General features: G+C 37.1%; 1 protein-coding gene across 4 annotated transcripts in view; it reads right to left on the reverse strand.

Annotated features, from left to right (window-relative positions):
* Window positions 1-20,576, reverse strand: part of LOC128262215 (uncharacterized) — a 50,277-nt gene that overhangs the window by 13,183 nt on the left and 16,518 nt on the right. For 3 of the 4 annotated variants that reach the window (XM_052996337.1, XM_052996339.1, XM_052996336.1), the window contains exon 2: window positions 13,315-13,346. The exons of the other annotated variant lie outside the window; for it this stretch is intronic. The gene's annotated coding sequence lies outside the window, so the exon portion shown is untranslated. The remainder of the gene's footprint in view (window positions 1-13,314; window positions 13,347-20,576) is intronic. 4 annotated transcript variants of the gene reach the window in all.

Here is a 20,576-nt window from a genome sequence, read left to right on the forward strand (position 1 = left end):
TCGTTTAAAAACTTTCCCACTTGCAGCGTGGCTAAGAAAACAGTTTAATTGACGGTCATTTCATGTGTTTATATGTGGCATCTTTCACTTCTCCCCCTCATTTAAGAATTTTACCAACTGTGCTCCAAAAAAGATAAAGTAACAGACGACCTCAGAGGGTCAGCAGTAATAAAACTAAATAAATGTTGGCCTTTAATTGTTCTCTCCCTGGGTTTTTTTTATGAATATTTGTTTAACAGTTAAAGTTGGCAAGGGTGCAAGTGTGTATTTGTCGTGTATGAAGATTATAATCATTACGAGCTTGAAGAAAAATGTTAAAAGGGGAATTTCAGGGAAACTGTGCGAGAAAATGTTTCTGAAACAGTGCTATTTCTTTAAACGAGATTGTATAAAATTATATTCTGTGAATTTATAGAAATATTTAAAGATGTGAAACTGATGTCATAATATTTTCCTAATAGTGATTTTTAAAATTTTTTTTATATTTTTATAATGTGTTATGAGGCGTACTTCCAAGCTCTATTTAAAGAAGTTGCACTGTCTGTGGAATATGTCTTCAAGTTTGGTCTGAGCTGGGCGGCAGTGGGTTCAGTTGGTTTACTTTTTCAATTTGTGTGCGTTGCACTCACATAATTGCCACATGGAGTTGCATGATGCATCCGCCTGCCGCCCTTCAAACTGCACATATATATAGATCATTCGTGATGTGCGACATGATTTATTCTGAAGAGATGAGAAGAGGATGTTTGAGGATGCCGCTGGTGTTCGTGTGCAGCTGTTTGTTGTTGTTATTGGCGGCTGTGTGCAGTTGTTTTAATTATTGTCAGCCAAACTGTCGCGGCCACCAGTCGCATGTGTAATTTGTTTGTCTGTCTTTTTCTCTTTCTTTTATTTTCTTTTCTTCGGTCTGCTTCGCCTCCTTTACACAATATTTTTATCCGTTTCCGACTTTTAATTAATTTATGTGTCTGTCATTTTACAGGTCTGCTTAAATAGCGCGTTGAATTCGGAGCTTACGGAGTGGGCGGCACTTGAATTATTTCATTATCTCACATCAGGATGATGCGTACTGGTTTTGGAACTTTAAACAATTGACCTAGTTATATTTTGTATTACTTAAAATAATAAGTCATTTAAAATTGATCAAATAGTAATAATTTATTGCACTAGAAGCTGTATAAAATTTTGAAATTAATACGTTTCACCACATTTCAAATAAATATTACAAAGTAAAATAAACATGCAACACATCCTATCGTATTATAAACTTATTTATAACATTATTCTGTTATTTATATCTGCAAGTCCCTTCCCTTATAAATTATTTACATTTCCTTAATCAAGCAACTAGTTCCGTATTCCCAAAAACCATTCTCCTTGCTCAGAAGCGTAACCTTCCTAATGGCCAAAATCATTTAGCCTTCATTTTCAATTACCCGGCGTAACGAAGCGCCGAAAGCATTTATCAAAATGCCAAACTAGATAACTTAATTAAAGCCCCAAAATCAATCTGCATATATATGTGGGGCCTGACAAAATCGAAATCTGTGCAGCCCCACCCACCCAACCATCCGCGCCACAAACAATGGGAAGCGGCAAACAACAACATCCGCTTATCGCGATAAATCAAAGCCACGAGTGTTGTTAATTTTCCAAGAAAATTTCGGATATACAAAGTTTTGGGCATGAAGGCGAAAAACGTGCGTGAATGTGCTCGGTGGTAATAAAAGCAACTTAAATTTATGTTTTCACGGTGAACAAAAAAAATTATCTTAAGCCAAATGAAGGGGGGAGCTGGGAACTTCTTGCTCACTTTGGGGCCAACAGCATGCCAGTCATGTGTGAGTACAACTCATTTTTGTAGGCACGACGAGCGACTTGCTAATTCTAATTAAAACCAACAGCAGCTGAGGGAAGTCTGCAACACACTCAAGCAGAAAATTATCAACTCCGCGGAGAGATCCGCAGATGAAGATATGCGGAGTTAACTAAACTTCTGCATGGCTAGACCGAAAGATGTTTCTTGAATGCCACTGGAGAAGAAAAAACCAGTGGAAAAACGAACGAACCCCTGTTCACCGCAGGCCAAAATTAAATTGTGCACATTTCCGTAGAGCGGAAATTGCCCAAGTCTGTCACTTGGAATGAGTACACACAGAAACTGAGATGTATGTAATGGAATTAGCCAAAAAGAGCATTCGCCATTTATGTGTTTCCCTTCCGCAAATTGAAATTCATATCACTCACTTTAATGCTAAATTTCCCCCGCTCCAGAATTTACAACAAAACACGCACCCGCACAGGTGTAAATTATGTGTTCAAATTCATGGAAGTTTGGGCTTACATTTTAAAGCCCCAAAGCGGTGAACAAAGCGCTTTGCCGGCCATAATCATTTCCATTGCATTTAACCAGAAATTAGCGGATATTGTGACCTGTGTGCACTTTGCACTGCTAATTAAATTAAATGCCTAATTAATTACCATTAGGGCCGTGCATCAACTGCAAATGTGCCAAATGTAATCCAAATGAACATGCTGCTGCACAGTTGCGCACGAAAGTTATTTAATTTATGATCGAATATAAATCAAATTATTGAAAAGGTGAATTATAACAATGGCACACCTTTTGACCCAAATGCATAGGTGTGTAAATATATTAAGGCGTGAGCAGAGCAGTAGTCTTAACTAATATTAGATTAAAAGTTTATTATTCCTTAATATATTTTTGTGAAATTCTTTTAAATGTGTATTTTTCAGTGAAGCAATCTCCTATTTTTTGAAAGCCTTATATATTTTCTTTCTTTACTTTCTTGTTTAAATAAACTCTTCGTAAGCTAAAATTTTAAGATAAACCGATAAAATCCAGGCTAGTCATCAAATTGGCTGCTTCAAAGGGTTGAGCTTTTCATGAACCGGATGAACCTTTGACTACCTAATTCCGGTTGCAGTATACATATATATCTATTGCCCACAGCAAGCTCTGCAGCTGATCCCTTGGCTGAAAACATTCACAACTCCTTCTTGCCTCCTCTAATTTACTTCACTGGCTGGTGCTCATAACTCAATCCCTGACTCTTCCTGCTCCATGGCTATGGCTAACCCTTAAGCCACATCCAGATGCATTGACAAAATTTCACTTTGGATGAGAGATGCTGGTCCCCGCTGCTGTGGATTCCAAATGGCAAAAGCTTTGGGACACTGCAGTTGGTTGCATTTCGCCGCTGCAAAAAAAAGTGGAGGGACGTGGATGGTTGGTTTGGAGCTGGAGCTCTTCTTCTCTTCTCTGCCCTGTCACATGCCACATTCTGGCAACTCTTTTTTACAGGGTATTCAAAGGATGCTAGGACATACATTTGTTTAACTAATTTTCAATAGTATTTCTTCAGAAGCACTTCTAACTCAAAAGCTATTATAACATTAAGATTTCGATATTGAATTTGTGCCAAGAGTATTACAAACTATATCCGCATGATGTACGAGATATTCCAAAGTCGACCATAAAGATCTGGATAGTTTTTTCTTGTCGGCATGATTTTCGCAATCAGTGGAAAGCAGCTTGAACTGCTGCAGTTGTTGCATTTCTTGCTGGTGCTGGTTTGGCGTGACATTTGGCTTTGGATAGGAAACGGGATTCGGGGAATCGCGTTCAAGGGAAGAGGGATCGGGAACGGGAATGGGAGCTATCTCCTTCTCGACATGCAGCATAATCTGGCGTAGCTTTATGCCCAGGGCTTTTTTTCTGGGTTTCGATGTCACACGGAATGTAACGTCGTCGCCAAATGATGCGCAATTCACATGTGAAACTAATTTTCCGTACAACAAAGTCAATTTTCCATCTAATCCGAAAGGGAAAAGACGCTCGAGGGGTAACCATGTTTATGGTTCTATCGCCTTAAACTATGTCAAATGCCGTTCAATTAAGTTTTCGCTTGCACAATGATAAGGAGAACCGGCCCACCTCCATTCACTCAACTCGACTCATAACAGTGACGCCAAAGGGTATTAACACGGGTTTAGGGCGGCGTATTTCAGGGGCCAATCGAGGGGCGTGGCAGGGGTTGGGGCACTGGGGCATATGTGGGGACATCAGATTGATAGCGTCGCTAAACAACACAAAACAGAAAAGACCCTCACGGGCTGGTCTAGCTTCCTACTTCTAATCAAGCACGTAAATAAAGTTAAGGTTTACGTGTATATGCATGCGAGGGATACAAAAACACAATGGGGCAGCAATTTATTTACGGAAAATGAAGTTGAGATACCCTAATTTAAAGGAAGGTTGTTTAAGTAATATTACCGGAAAAATAAAGCAAAGTAACACACACTTTATTAAAAGGTAGATTTACTGTAAGCCAAAAATATTTATTTTATAAGGGGGGACATAAATTAGATAATTAATCAATAAGATAAAAAACTTATTTAAAAGCACTAGCAGCATTAAGCCGCAAATTTAAACTTGTTCTATTTTAGGGAAAATCTTTTAACATTTTTGTTTAATGTAAATACATGTGATAAATTAAATTGCTATTATATATTTTTTTTTTGCTTGTTAAATCGTTTCCTGAACATACCTATCATACATATACCCTTAGCCTTGTTAGCATAACAAATTGTTAGAATCTCGCTGGCGGGCCAGGATTGCCTTTGGGCTAGTCATCATCAGATCAATGGGGTTAAAACACACACACGAGCCCCAATCCTCCAGCACACACACACACACACACAAGTTCACACACTGCCCCCAACAAAGGCGGCCAAATGACAACCTCAGGTTCTATTCTCCCTCTATACATAGAAAGGTATAAGTATGTGACGGGGACGTTTGAAGGGTCTGATGGGTTATTGTAGGGAGCCGCTGTTACTGTTGCTGCCCGGCGGCAAAGTACAATAAAAACTGCTCCAACATTGCATGTAACATTTGATTAGCCTGTGGAAAGGGGACACAGTGCGGTCGGTTGCTTTGCCCAAGAGGGGGGCACAAAAAAAGAGCAGCATATTGCCGCTCGGTGCACTTGGGGCAATGGCAATTAGAGGTTAACTTGAAGTACACTCCCACATACAACAGCTTCTATCTTATTCCGATTCTTACACAACCACAGTTCCGGACATGCAGGAAAAGATTCAAATACAGCTGAATTTCGATGTTCCATAATAAATATGTTACCTCTATTAAGGATAAAACCTGGTATGCATCTGACTAAAATGTTTGCAAAATATTTTTCTATCATTATTAATTAAGAACTCTGCTAAGCATTAATCAAGTTTCTTCTGATATATGTATTCTTATAATAATAGCAGCAATACTTTACATTTGAAGCTCTTTTTACAAAGATGTTTGACTATCCAAGCACAGAAGTTTGACTGTACTTTTCTAGGAAGCTGTGGAAATGGATACGTACATCGTTAGTTTGGTTAATATACGACAAGTTCCGTTTCGGCCCATTTACAAGCCAAGCACAATGTTAACTTGGTGATACGCTCCCCGACATTCTTGCGGAATTTACTTGTACCTCCACCAAAAACTTTAACTTGGCTTGTGTTCAAGTGCAGTGATGTATATTGGATCGGTGGAGGGGTTGGTGCTGTGATTGTAGTTTCTGTGGTCACAAGTGAAAACTTGGAAGTTGTGTTAAATATATTTGTCAGCCAAGTTTATTATAGAAGTTTTCCAACTTAAAGCTGGGGGAATGGCTTACTTAATCGGTAGATAAATGGAGGCAGCCATGGAACGATATATGATGGTGCTCATTTGCTTGAAGTAAAGCAGTGAGTAAACCAATTATAAAAGGATACGATTTAGTATTTTAAATTGATGGCGAAGTGAGGTTAACATATAGAAGTACTGTTTATATTAAACAAATACAAATAAGCGATAGGATCCAAAGTAGAATCCCTTCATGACAGTTAAACACGATAAAATCGATTGTAAAATCCCATTTATCCATGGCCAAATCCGTTCATCCAAATCAATAAAGCAATCCAACAAGGAAGCGCTTTGAGATTTATCCCACAATATTCCCCCTGCTCCCCTAACAATTTATCTCCCCTTATTTCCACTTATCCTGACTTTTCCCTCACCCCATCCACCGTAATTTCTCACAGCAGACGGCTCAAGTTTTCCACGTGAAAAATGGCATCATAAGAAAAGTTATTGTCTCTATAGTTGCCCAACTCGGCTGAACTACAGTGAAGCTCCCCACAAGCTACAGTGAACCCTTCGTCTTCACTGGCTTGGCAGCATCATCAGCGGCAGCGTCTAGAGTTTATTATGCAATGGCAAAAATTTAGTGCCATTTGTTGTCAACGCGCTGAATGCAACAAACTGCGAAACGAAAGGAGTCAGTGATGAAAAGTAATTGGGTACAAGTACATTTTCAGGTCCTGAAATTATTTTTTTCGCTTTCCTAGTTTAAAATAACTTTTAATATCAAGTTTTATACAAATACAAATACACTTTATTTTAAGTAGTGAAGTATTACTAAAATAGTGTAATAGTTACTGATATGCAAAATATTTTATTTGGTCAACAAACCTTAAAAAAGATCCCCTGTACAAAACAAATTTTAAGTTTGTAATTAAATATTTTGTTGACGATAAATACTTATGGCAAACAATAAGAATTAAATTGAAATGGGTTTAAAAAAATAAATACAAAACCAATTTTGTATTAAGAAAATGCCACCTAGTTGCCTATAATAAAAATATATGTTTGTTTATATGACTAATGTTAAATAAATAAGAAAGGCGTTGGCTGTCTCTTGTGGCAACTGTTTATCCCATCCAAAAGACCCACTCTGACAAGTGTTTTGTTCACAAAAAAACAGCTTTAACCCAAATATATTTATGGTACCTTCACTCACTGGGTAAAAATAAATGATATCTTGTGCCACCTCTGAAAACAACAACCAAGTTTTGCCATTACAATGAGGGGGTGGAGCGAGTAAAGGGGAGCGGAGTTCGTCTGGGAGCTGACTGTTCACATTTGTGCAGCCATAGCTATTGTAATGAGTTTGTGAGCCAAGACGAGAGACAATCCAAAGGCAAGTCAACGTCAAATGTTGCAATATGTAAAATTAACATCGCCTTGTCTGCGGGGAGTTTGCAAGATGAGCGAAAGAAGTTTTTGGCCAAAAAAGTTCGGAAGCCGAAAAGTGTCTGCTTGGATGGATGTTGCATGCAACAGCATTTACTCCCACTTTTTGCCATCTGCACTCAAAACTGGTTACAACTTGCCACTAATTGCCACTGACGAGGATTCAAAAAACTCATAAAAACAACACGAAACGGAAAACAATTTTGTTTGACAATGATGACGACGATTGTGAGCGATTGATTGACTGATTGATGAACTGGCTAAATTGCTGGACGTGTTGCTGTACGATGTCCAATTAAAGACCAAATTAAAGTCAAACGAAATCTATGTTAATCAAAGTCATCAAAATCAAATTTCTTGTGTGTATCGAAAACAAAAGTGAAATTCCATTGGCAGCGGTCACTCTGATCTTTGCGGTTTTACCTTCTGAGTTTTACCACCACCGATTTTGGAGATGGAGATGGAGAGAGAAAGATCAATGCTCGGAGAAGAGTGAAAGTCAAGTCCAAACATTATGTTTTATGGACTTGGACACCTATTTTTTCGCCAGCTGACTCTTTCTTTGATTTGTTGTCTCTGTTCAATTATTCACGCTATGCCTTTGGGTTTATTTAAATTTTGTAAAAGAAACCACAAACAATTAGCTACTCCCACGTTTGGGGGTAAAATTGTACTCAGATTTTGGAAAGGGTTCAAGTCATGTCTTTGCAAAATAATTATTACAGCAGCAAAAATATATTGCTTCTTAGCTTAAAAGCTTTGAAATTGCTTTCATAAATTTAATTAAATTCTATATTTAACTGAAGAAAATCCCTGTTAATCACACTCAAGGCTACGCCTTTGACTTTGTACAAAAATAACTTTCTTTTGCCCGCCCTCATAAAATTTAAAGAAGCTCTCATTGTGTGGCCTCCCCTGTCACCGACAATAAAACTAACATAAAAAATTATAACACAATATAAAAAGTGCTTTAAAACCAGACAATGCAAGTCACACAATGGCCTATCCAAGTACAATTAACTTAAATTTTTCTGCTTCTTCAGCTAGACCTTCAAATGGTTGAAAGCGAAACTCAAAAACTGCCGAATGCCGAAAACATTTTGCCGACCATCGGAAAAACACCTCCAAGACCAATTGTCTGGGTGGGTGTGAACTTAACCGTATTGCAAGTTGGCCAAATGTTTGTAAGTCGCTTAAGCCCCCCATGTCAATCCGAACAGCCATCCATCAATCATTCCGCCAATGCCTAATTAGCATGCAATTCATGGGAACAATTGAAAAGTGTTGGTCAAATTTTAAATGTCATGCTCGCACTTGTTTTCGTTTTGGGAATGGGGATTATATAGACATTATATGGACTTGCGTTCAAGGGCCCCCAAAGCCACGAAACGTGAGTCGAATTTCTAGTGCGAAATCACATTTTGCTAAGGTCGCTGAATGTTTGTTTTGCAAATGCCGAATTAACATTAATTTTGCATATGTAAAAATCATTTTTATTTTCGATAAAAGTTGTACTTTCCTTTTAGCGGGGTTGTGTGAACAGGAGAACAAGTTCTCGTTCACCTGCCGCGCCAAAAAATCATTATCATCCAAGAAAACCTGAATTCAGACGACGCGTGTTTCCTGTTTGCAAGGCCTAAAACAAGTTTCCGTTTTTTTAAGGGGAGCCATCGCATAACTCAAAAATTGCAGGAAACATTCCTTTCCTTTTTGGCCAGCGCTCTCTCAAATAATTAAAAACTCTTGTTTGAGATTTATCAGGGGAAGAAGAAACCAATCAAACCGCATTCCAATCAAGTAAATCGATGATAAGAAAAGAACATTTGGGGATAACAAAAAAGGTTTCAATTTACTTGCCAACGCCAAAAACCAGCCAAGCCTCAATTTTATTGATGTTCTCCATGATATATGTGAAGGGGAAATAAATATTTCGTGAGTAAAGCACTAAAATTGAGTTTGACTTTCATCAAATCACGTGACATGCCCTGAATATGGAACACCGAAATTTATTTGGCCACATCAACTCCCAATCTATGCATGTAAGTAGAGCAAATGCGAATACAGTTTGAAGGCCTTCCCATTTTCCTCCCCAAACCACAGGGAAGATTTATGCGTCGCCATGACAACTGTCGTTTATTACACTTTAAATTTGGCCAAAAAAGAGACGATTTTTTGTTAACCAAAAACTATGCCTAACAAAAGGCTTGCTCAAATTAAAAATAAAAAAACAGGCCTTATATATTTGCAAACCGTTTTTATTTAATGTCAAAATTGTTATCTTGTTTTAAAGAGATTTTAAAGGTGATTAAGCCAAAAACTTTGTTTCTCTATAAAAACTAAATTATGTCGGAATGGCTTCTTTGACCAACTTTTTTATTGTCAATATTCTCCGGTTGTTAAGTTTTTATTGAACAGGAAACCTATCTTACAAAGTTTCTTATAAACTGCTGTTAAAGTATCTTCCTTGCCTAAAGCTAATTTTCTTTAAGAAATTAAATAATTTTATCTATATTTAAAAAGTAACGAAAGACTCAGCGCTTTCTGTGAAAATAAATTCGCTTTCTGTGCTGTAATTTCACGTAATTTTAATTGGGCCTAAGACTACCAGCCAACGCATTTCTGCCATTATCTGAACAATTATGGTATAGGCCAAACATAATGATAGTCGCCGGTCTGAACAATGTGGATAAATTTCGAAAGAAAATCGTGCCGCTGCGGCCAGACTTGGCTTTAATTAAGGTTTTACTCGACGAAAGTTGGGACAACGCCTTTGCTCAGAAATGTGCATAGAAGCGATCATAGGTATAGATATGGGTATATACCTATAAGCCCCATTCAAGCGGACGACTTTCGCCTTGTTCATGCAATTTGTATAAACTCTAAATGATTATTACCAATAAATCTGCAAAAAAAAAGAAAAAATAAAATACACGTACAGAAAATCCGAAAAACTGGTTAGGGTAGAAAGCCAGAAAAAAACCAGGGACACCGCCCAAGCTGACCACCACTTATAGCCCCAGTATCTGCGGATGATATGTAACCCAAGTGGCAGACGACAGACGCAAACAGGTAAAAGTGATTTGTCTCTCGATGCCTAAGCAGCCGAGAGAAGCAAATATATATGCATTCGAAATTCGAATAATCCAATCGTGTTTTGGGGCATGTTGCGTGAATTCAACGACGGCTTCCGACAGCTTGTCATGCAAATGAGCTGGTCGATCCTTGTTGGGAGGAAAACAAACATGGAAAGTCAGCCAGACACATGAAGAAAACGGTTCACCAGCTTTAGTTATCAATTTGTAACCAATCATATCACTTTAAAGCACACATATTTTTTGTTTAGCCGCACCAATATTAATTTCATAAATGATTCATCAAACAATATTATCAATAATATAATTCTCGGGTATTCTTATTTAAAATTCAGAAAATGTAAACAAATCTTATGTGCGCAGTTTATTAACAACAGCTGAGAAAAACTTTGATTAATAAATTAATGATATATGTATAACTTTAAAATAAAATAAATAGTTCATATTATTGAAAGGTTATCAAAGTGGCAATAGACTATCTAAGAAAAAATTTTCTTTCTCTGTAAGCAAACGCTGGACTTTCTCGACACAGTCAGCTATTCTCCCACGTTGACACCTAACCTTACGGCAAAACAAAATAAACAAATTAGTCGTAATGAGATGGGGGCCACTGGGTCTCAAAAGTAAGTGTGGTCATCAGCATTCGGTCGGCTTTTCCACACTTTTCACTTTCACGAGCCGGCGAAAATCTTCGACCCACTTGTATTCTTGATTACCGAGGCCTGCTTTCATTTTCATTGAGCAAAAAGCGAAACACAAAATAGTGGAAGTGGATCTGGTGACAGATACAGATAAAGATACAGATACACCAACATTGGCACAGAGACACCTGGCCAGTACAGGTTGCTTAACCCAATTTTCGATATCTGTTCATCGATGTTTTTGTGGGCTAAGCCAGCTACGCAACTGTATTTATTTTTTTTTTGCAAAAAAAAAACACAGCCCGATTGCATTGAGGCGGCCTAAACGCATTTTTGCGGCAAGCTTTACAAAAGTCCAACAAAAACCAGACTTAACTAAAGTAAAGCAATGCTGTGGTATGGATTGCACCTGTCGGTGGGTTTATGAAAAATGAATGTTGCACTGCATTTTGAATTATAAAAAAAAATGGGAAGTATGAAGCGATTTGCAGGAAACTATAAGGTTAATTTTAAGTAATACAGCATATAAAAACATGGTCTAAATTTTAGTCACAAGTAAATCACAAACGAAGGGTGTAACATTTAAATTTAATAAAACATTTAAAACTAAACATAACTATTTTATGGCCTTTTCATATTGCAGAAAACCTCTTCATACCCAAAAACGTTTAAATTGTTTAAATGCCTGTGGTCTCTGCACAGACACGCGTCGTATATTTCAATTTTCGGACTGTCTGACTGGAATAAATTGGTTTTTGCAAAAAACCGACACAAATTTATACAATGTTTGCATTTGCTAAATCGTTGGCTTTTGTTTATAATTTTAAGTAAATATAAATTCCGAATATATGCAGCGTTTAAATAATAACCCTTCTATGATTACAACGCCGCTGGCTAAAAACGACCACCCAAAAGTAAATACATTGGAGCTCCATAAATCAAAGATTAAACGCTTAATTAATCTTGCTCATTCCCAAAGCGAAAAGTTTAATAAATGATGAGCCAAATAAAAAGCTCGTAAAGCGTAAAATAAATAAATTAAATGGCAGAGAATAACAAAAGGAAGTTTACTTTACTGCAATTTTACTGGATGATGTCATGCCATGGTACAGAGAAAGAGGAAAATCAACAAAGCCTTAAATACTTAGATAAACAAAAATAGTAACAAAACGAAACACTTAACCATGCAAATTGGGAAACAACAAACATAACGTCATCATAATTATTTTTAATTCCCCTATCAATGCAAAGTTTGTTTGTTTCCCACCGTCTAGCTGGAGGTCACATGTGTACCTTTCGGATGCGCGATCAAGTTCCAAAGAACCGGACAGAAGTCCCCCTTAGAACCTCCTCCATCGGTTCACTCAACGTGACTTTAAACTTGACTCAACTCAACTCACTTACAGTTATTTGCAATTCATAATTGTGTAGCTATTGATAGACAGATGTATCCCTCGGATACAGTTGGATAACTAGAGAGATCGAGTGTATCTTCCATATTTCAGTTGTATAAGCAACTTATGACTGACACGCCAATGCGATTGCATAAAGCAAGTTTTTGTAATAAACCTGCATTACGACAGAATCGAGAATTGCATGGACAATCAGTGGAAAATAGCGCAAAATATAAAAATATTGAGTAGGAACAAACAGCAAGTAAATTGCTATGAAGGTGACACCAAATGGAAATATCAGTTTAATGAGCTTTTGTTAATCTCAAAAATCACGGTCTATTTGTAAGTATTTGTAGGTTATTGCTTAAAAAATATAAACAACAATAATTCATTAGCTGTTTAAACGCTAACAACCTTAATAATAATAAAATTATTCATAGTAAATACATTTTGAACCTTTCGCCTTGAAACTGTGTCAATAAATTTTTTTAATGCCTTAATATATTATATGGCTTATTCATAACAATTTATATACTTATAATATATATTCCATATTGCATATTCTTTTCAACACCACTTCCTTTAACTTTTTCGCACAATTTTCATATCAAGCCACCAAGCCGCTCGTAAATCAGACTGTCCCCTTTCTTGGTTTGAAAAAAATGTGCTACTCAATATGCAATTTAAAAATTCTCAGAATTTTCAGACTGTCAGGTAGAAGCCGAAACCAAAACTGTTTAGTAGCAAAAACCGCCAGAAAGTCAAAACAAAGAGCTACAAAAACTTTCAAGCAACGTAATTTATTTCTGAGAGTTAAACTACAATTAGAACTCCCACAGAGCGGGATGGGACTATTAGAGAGATAGTGTGAGAGCGGGATGGAGTCTCTACCTCATTTGGGGATTTTTAACGAGTTTCCAACTCGTTGCCAGCTAATTATTATTAGAGCCGTAAACGGAATTTAAGATCATGTGACTTGAAATCTCAACGATAATGAAAATGAGTCGCACATAAAATTACGCAATAAAACTTTAGCTTTCAAGGCGAAATTGGGTTAGCACAACATGTCAAATGATTTTTATTTGGACACTCACGTTTCCGGTCGATGAAGAACTCGAAGAAGGAACTGCAAAGAGAAGGGAAAAGATATACAAATATTAATCAAAATTTGCTTTGCGAATTTTTTAAAAATAGGCATAAATACATTTAAACTGCGACTGAGCTGAAAAGATTTATCTGCGAGAAATTGCGCATTGTGCGAAGAAAAAGCGGAAGCAACAATTTTTGATGCGAAATTAACTGAGAGGCTTAGTATACGAGTATATTCCAGGCACAGAAACTCAAATCAAATGACGACATTCTCTAGACAAGTTCAAGGTGATTTCGTCTGACTGGTTCTCTTTTTTCCATTTTCCATTTTTCAATTTCAATTAAATTCATGATAAATTTAAGAGTTCGCTGGGAGCCAAATTGAATCGTTTGCGCTTCGGTGGGCTGACCTACCGCAGTCCAAAAGCCCGCCCCCCTCGCGTCGCATTGCAATCTTCTCTGGGTATTAAATTTCCAACTCATTAAAATTTTGCACACTGTCTGGATGGAATGGCAGGTCCAGAACGGTTAAGGGTTGTCCTGGACTCTTTCCCCCAGTTTGCCAGTTTGCGCTTTTCCCAGCTGAAGGGGCAAAAAAGAACAAATATGAAGGCTTGTCATTCATAAATGAAGTGCATAAAAATGCCTTCAACTGATGTGAGAAACGTGCAGTCCCGACAACTTTATAAAGAGCAATGCTCGAGCTGTACTCTTCTTCCTACTTCCACCAATAACTTATGTCTGAGCTTAATCAGAACCTTTTGACTTATCAATTAGGAATTCTAGAGTGATTCACTTGCCGCACTAATTGATATCAATTGTTCAGGTTCCGGAAGGTCGCCCGGCAACGGAAGTGGGAATTATTTACAGAATCTTATCTTATCCTCTCACAATCTGCGTCATATATAATGTATACTCTATATTCTCTTTATACATTTTGTAAAGTTAAGTAAGCCAAAAATATCGAATGCTTGCGTCAGTTTGATCAACCCACGTGTAAACAATAAACAATGAAACGAATTTGGCAAAAACAAAGCACAAATTGCGCCAAATTGAGTGAGAGAGATACTCGTACCAAAACCTCATAATTGGAGGGGTTCCTACAAAAGGTCAGCCAAGCAATTGGCGAACCACTCGAACAAAACAACTGGCGAAACAAACAAACAAACTGTTGAGAAAATAAAAACAAAAAGCTAATGACAAAGCGAAGCAATAAAAATTAGAAGTTTGTGGCAAGATTAAACGTTTTCTCAAGTGACGTAGGGCAAAAAGGGTATACCAAAATTGTACAGGAAGTTTGCAATGAGGAAGGAAATATTTCCGGACTTCATTCATAACATAGTTCGCCGACAAAAGCTGAGAGAGTAGGCATGTAGGCAGAATTAAATTTGTATTATATTTAAATATTCTTAAATAAATTATTCAATCAAAGTGATATTATCTACCCAATTAGAATGGAATATAAACACGAGAGAGTCAATTTAAAATGGATTGTTCCGGATAGTTATATACTTATTGAAACAAAAAAAGGTTAAGCTTAATTAAAGGTCACATTTATTTTTTAGTTTGTTTTTGTGAATTTGTCAATTTTTGTCAGTATAATAAATTTGTAGTTTCAAATGTTACTATTTGGCAGGGTGTTTGTAGGTGCCAATATCTCTCTATATTCTTGTTTCGTTTTCTTCAGTTAGTTTTTCTCAGGTTTTTCAAGCATTTTATTCCCTTTTTTTAACAACGACGACGACAAGCCCTTTTTTGCTGTTCTGCGTTGTTTGCGTTGTTCTTCTGGGGCGTTTGTTCTGGATGGGAAACATTTAACTTGGCTAAAAGCGGCATTAGTGCGATGTATGGGGCGTGTTCCGCCCGAAGGGAAGGCAGCCAATTAATTTTTTAATGGCTTAGACGAAATGACTGACTTTGGATTATTACAAAAAGAAACGACAAAAGAGCGGCGAAAAGTTTTTCCTTTTCAGTTGGAAATTGTCAATTAGTAAAGTGCTTGGCCAAGAATTGGCAATTTTTAAACTCCTTCGGGCCACTCCCGTGCCTGTCCAATTTTTTGGTCTAGAATCTAACTGACTTGGGACTTGCATTTTTATTATGTTTAATCTAATTTCTATTTTACGATCTGGGCATTTTTTACGGTCGTTTGCCTAACGACCTGGGCGCTGAAATAAGTTAACCGCAAAAAGATTTTGCCGCTGGGTTTGGTTGGGTGATTTTTTTTTATTTTAGATTGTTGTGGTATATTTTTGTATTTATTTAAGAGCGGTGGACCAGGGCTCGGGCCAGAGCAATTTGTTTTGATTGAATGAAATATCAAAAACGTGACCTGGCCGTGCACTTTGAGCAATCCAGCAAACCGAAAAGAAACAAATATATAATTCAGGCAATAATTTAGGGAAAGAGAGAGGCATAGAGCGGTAGAAAAAGATGGATGGAGAGCAACGTTCACCGTCTAAATGAAATGTATGCAAATTGAGCGTGAACAACCGCTTTAACCCGCAAGCACGTGCGAGTGATTGAGCTGATAGAGATAGAGAGAGAAGGGTAGAGTGGTAGAAAGAGAGGGGTAAAGAACGGAGTAGACTGCCAGAAAGAGAGGGGTAGATTGCAAGCCAGAAGTGGGTAGAGGCTGAGCTATAATTCTATCTATCTGTGCGAGACTGATGTTCATTGCTCGATAAGTGCTCAATGATTAGTAATCTGAATAAGCTTTCCAGCATCTCAATAACTCACTTTTAGCTATCGTCCTTCATACTATATATTTCCGATTCTCTGTCCCTTTCGCTCTTAATCGTGTTCAAGTGGCCAGTTAATCCTGGCAGCTTCCTGTGCCAAGGAGTTAAGAAGCATGTGTGCGTAAGAGTGTTTTTGTATCTGCTTTGAATACTTCATCATATTCATGACTTTTACATGCATTGCACTTCCGTGAGTGCTTCTGCTTAACAACGAGGGCTGTTGAAGGAGTTGCCTTGAAGACAAAGTTGATTGGTCTCAATAAGAGAACGATTTCTCTTGTAAATTTTCATAAGTGAAATAACACTAAAATTCTCATTTCTGTTAAATAAAAGTTTTTTAAAAGAAATAATTATTTCAAGCTTTAATTTGAATTTTCCAACCTCGCTTAAGTCTCAACTCTCCCACTCAAATCTAAATTTATCTTCCCATGACATCAGTGCTCAACAATCCCTCGTGTTTATCGACGATAATCTACATCCTTTGGCTGTCCACAGGTTATGCCAACACTTGGCGAAATTTATTCATCTCCAGCGAAGATAACTTCATCGAACCTCCCACGCTGCACGAGTCTCTCGTTTTTGCTAAGCTCTCTTGGAATGCTTTTGCCAACGCCATAACTTTGCCCTAACACCCGCTACAGCGACCACAGCCAATCTTTTTTTTCCCAACCAGCCCCCCCTTTAGGTCTGACCCATCTGTGTTGGCCACATTGTTTGGTTCTCCACCGCAACTTTTTTCTTTTTTTTGTTGATGCACAGAAAATAAAAATGACACAAATTTATGCAACATTTTAAGAGAATTACACAAAAACCTATATTTATATTCAACATAAATTAGTATTAAACATGGAGAACGCATTTCATAGACAATAAAGACAATTTTCATCACCAATTACTTGAAAACCCTATTAATATAGTAAATGTTATTAAAAAAAAAAACAAAGTGCGCGTAGAACTTCTTAGAGTAATTTAAAACCTTGCAGTATTATACAGTTGGTCAAAACTTTTATCAAAAATTGTATTCTTTAGGAATGTGTTATTCTTTGTGTACATCTCCTGCGGGTCTCAGCTGCGGTCACACACAACAGCGAACGAAATCTTTACCGCTGCCACAATTGGCAGGCAGTTGAAAGTTGAAGGGGGGAGCGGGAAATTCGCGGGATTGGGGCTTGGAGCACCAGAGAACCGGAGAACCGGAGACCCGGAGGCGGAGCAGTTGGAGGAGGCCACTTGGTCGCGACCACAGAAGTGACTTAACTCGTTTTAAGCCTTCTCATATGCTTGGCGTTTTTTTTTATTTTTTGTTACTATCCACCAGAGTTGCCTGCATCTATTTCATTTCAAACTCCACTAGACATGCCACAACGATGACACTTGACTGAATATTTATGGCCACAAATGGAGCGAAAATAAAATCGCCAAGTCACGGGGCCAGAAAGAGAAAAAAATATAACAGTTGAGGGGGAAAAAAAAGTGGACACACATGGCGATGATCTTTAGATGCGGATGGGCTGCTGCTCCATGTCCGCGGAGACCATGCCCTTTTTTGGGGCGGGCTGTAACCGTTAGTCCGACCGACTTAAACGGCTACTAAAGTCTTATAAGTCCTCGCCTGCATCCGACTCGAAATCGGAGTTTAAGTAAGACACTGATATGGTTTCCAATTTAGATTCTTACACAGGAAAAAACAAATAATCTATATTAAACCATTTTACCAACTAGCTTAAGGCTTTTGTAGAAAGTGGGAGCAGATTTCAATTTAAGAGAATATTTCATACGTACAAGTTTTCGATTAGCTCCAAAATTTACTGCACAAAAAAGGTGATCAAACGTCAACATTAATTCTCTGACTTTAATTACGCTTTATTTTCCTGTTTTTCAGTTGATAACATTGACATGAGAAAGAATTTTTGTTCTGTGCCAAAGTTTGCCCCGTTTATTGGTTTCTTTCGAGTTGCCTTTTGGCGATCTCTATCTTTATCTGCACTTATGTGTGGGCACATGAATGTCTGCTCTCGTTGCCTGTCTCAAATATTTGCGCTTATTTATGTGGCTTTTGTATTATCAGCTTGTTTATTCAATGATTATGTGTTTCTATTTTTTTTTTGTTTTTATTTATTTTTTTTTTTTGGATGAGCTGAGTCGACAAAAGCAGGTTCGACTACCGTGTTTGGTTAGGTTTTCTGTTTGCTAGAAGAGAACGGAGCACTTTTGCTTTAAGCCTATCTGTATGACCGCCATGTACTCGCCGGCAAATATGTAATGAAGCATAAGCAATTATGATAATGTCGTTTGAGTTTGTGTTCCGCTTTCATCGTTGCTTCGCTGTTTATCAGCAGATGGGTGTTGCCTGGGTGGGGACTGGGCTGTGGATGACACCAGCATCTCGAAAATGTTGACAGAAATGTAAAAACAAGAAATCACGAGAGGAATGTGGCTGATTAAAGCCGAGAAATAAATACACTGGCGACGACCCCAGAAAAGGTTACAAGAGACGCTTTAGAAATATGTTAAGGTCACCAAGGTCTCTGCCTAAAATTTCCCAGAATTACAAAAACAAATAAGAGTCGTACAATATTGGATTCATTTTTAAATAAACTAAAAATGTTGCTTTCAGAAAATGTAAGATTAAATGTAACTATATTTTGAGTAAGCAAAATTTTATTATTTATGAGTTTAGATTTACATTTTGCTAATTACATTTTGTTGTTAATATATATCAAAAGCAGCTCAAAAGTAAATGTACGTGTCAAAGAAATTGTCTAAGCTCAAAATATCTCTTATTTCCTATCAAAAGCAAAAATAAAACAAAAACATTAAGGAATATATAACGAAAAATGTCTACAACTGACTCACACAAATGGCTCTTTCATTTATCAATTTTATTCATATTTCGCTAGAAATTTGTGTTCATTCGAAAATTTTTCATGAATGTCACGTTCACAGTTGAAATGCACAAATTCTTGTTGATATTTACGTGTATTTTTTGTTGGGAGGCGCTTTTAAGGGATTGAGTTGTGGACCCCCATGCCGCAGGTCGAAGCAATTTGAGTCAAAGTTTTGCAGGTGGGAAAAGTTGTGGTAGTTTGAACAACCCGCAGACCCAGCGGCATTTTATGCAAATCAAAATGGATCTATCCGAAGCAATAACTCCATTGAATGGCTCGTCCACTTGAGAGAAAGAGCCTCGAGGCGGGGCCAAATTAAAACTCTCGCTTTGTGGCACTTTTCACCCATTGAACCTCTACGATAGTTTGACACTCGACACCCGACTGGCATGAACGTTTATCTAAAGTTCAACAACTTATGCAAATATCGCCGGGATTGAGTGTGTGTATGGGATGAGTGGTTCTTCAATCAATGCCAATGCCTCGTCTGCATGTAGAAGCGCTTTTATGTGCAGGAATTTCATCGCATCCATCGTGATTACTAACCGCAATTGTAATTCTCTACGAGCTATCTTCAATCTTTTCTCGTTTTTCATGTCTGTTCCTTCTCCGCTAGTTTTTCTCTTGATGATTAATATTTTCCAGTATATGTGGTCACATTTCTGATGCGATTAGTCATGAGGGTTGTCTCTACCGGTCAGTCTACAATGTTTTTTTAGGTCTAAGTTGCAAGGTAAATCGGCTTAGGTTCAAACCATAAGTGGCAAAGGTTAAAACAACATTTAAGGTCTCAAATATGATGGTTGAAATGTCTATTTGCTTGTCGCTTGAGAATTGTAAACAAGTAAATATTGAGCTATCAGAGGATGTCAGTTGGTGGCAATTTGTTTAAGATATAGAACAGAAGGAACACATCACACTTTGGAAAACACATGTTTTAAATAAATAAAGAAAATATTGATAAAACACAAAAGACTTTAATCAGTTTTGGCTTCAAAACGAGAAAAACAAAATGGTATTCGGTTATAAATTTACTGAAATTCCCCTGATAATACCCAATGAGAAATGTTTTGAAACTTCCAAAAGCAGATCGAATAGCGCCGACTTTTTCAAGTGAATTTATTTATCAAAACTTTATTGTTTTGTCAGTAGAAATTAGAAATTTAAAAACGCTTGAAATATTACAGACTCTTCCACATCTGCATAAATATCATAAACAGAACGTTCACTCGCCGAACCGAAAAAAACACAAAGTACTTCAGCAATCAGCGAACTAAATGTTCGCATTAACCTCATAAAACCTCATTATAAATGGGAGAACACTTGTCTAAATAGAGTCGAACAAGCAAATAATTAAACTATAAATAAACAACAGCAACAGACGTCAACAAGTGCAATTGTGGTTATAATTCACTTTGAATTACTTAGAGAGTATAATAAAAACACAAAGAAAATCCCACTTAACAATTAGAATAAAGTGGGGAAAATTCTAAGTTAGCTTTGTAATTAATAAACGGTTAATCGCATACATAAGAGCACTCAAAAAAAAGGATTTTAATAGCATGAAAAACTTTTTGTAAAATTTAAAAGTTGTTCTGTGTTTTATTTTTTAGTGATCAACTTTTGCTTTTCAATTAA

Source organism: Drosophila gunungcola, unplaced genomic scaffold (assembly GCF_025200985.1).
Source record: "Drosophila gunungcola strain Sukarami unplaced genomic scaffold, Dgunungcola_SK_2 000001F, whole genome shotgun sequence".
Lineage (NCBI taxonomy): Eukaryota > Metazoa > Arthropoda > Insecta > Diptera > Drosophilidae > Drosophila > Drosophila gunungcola.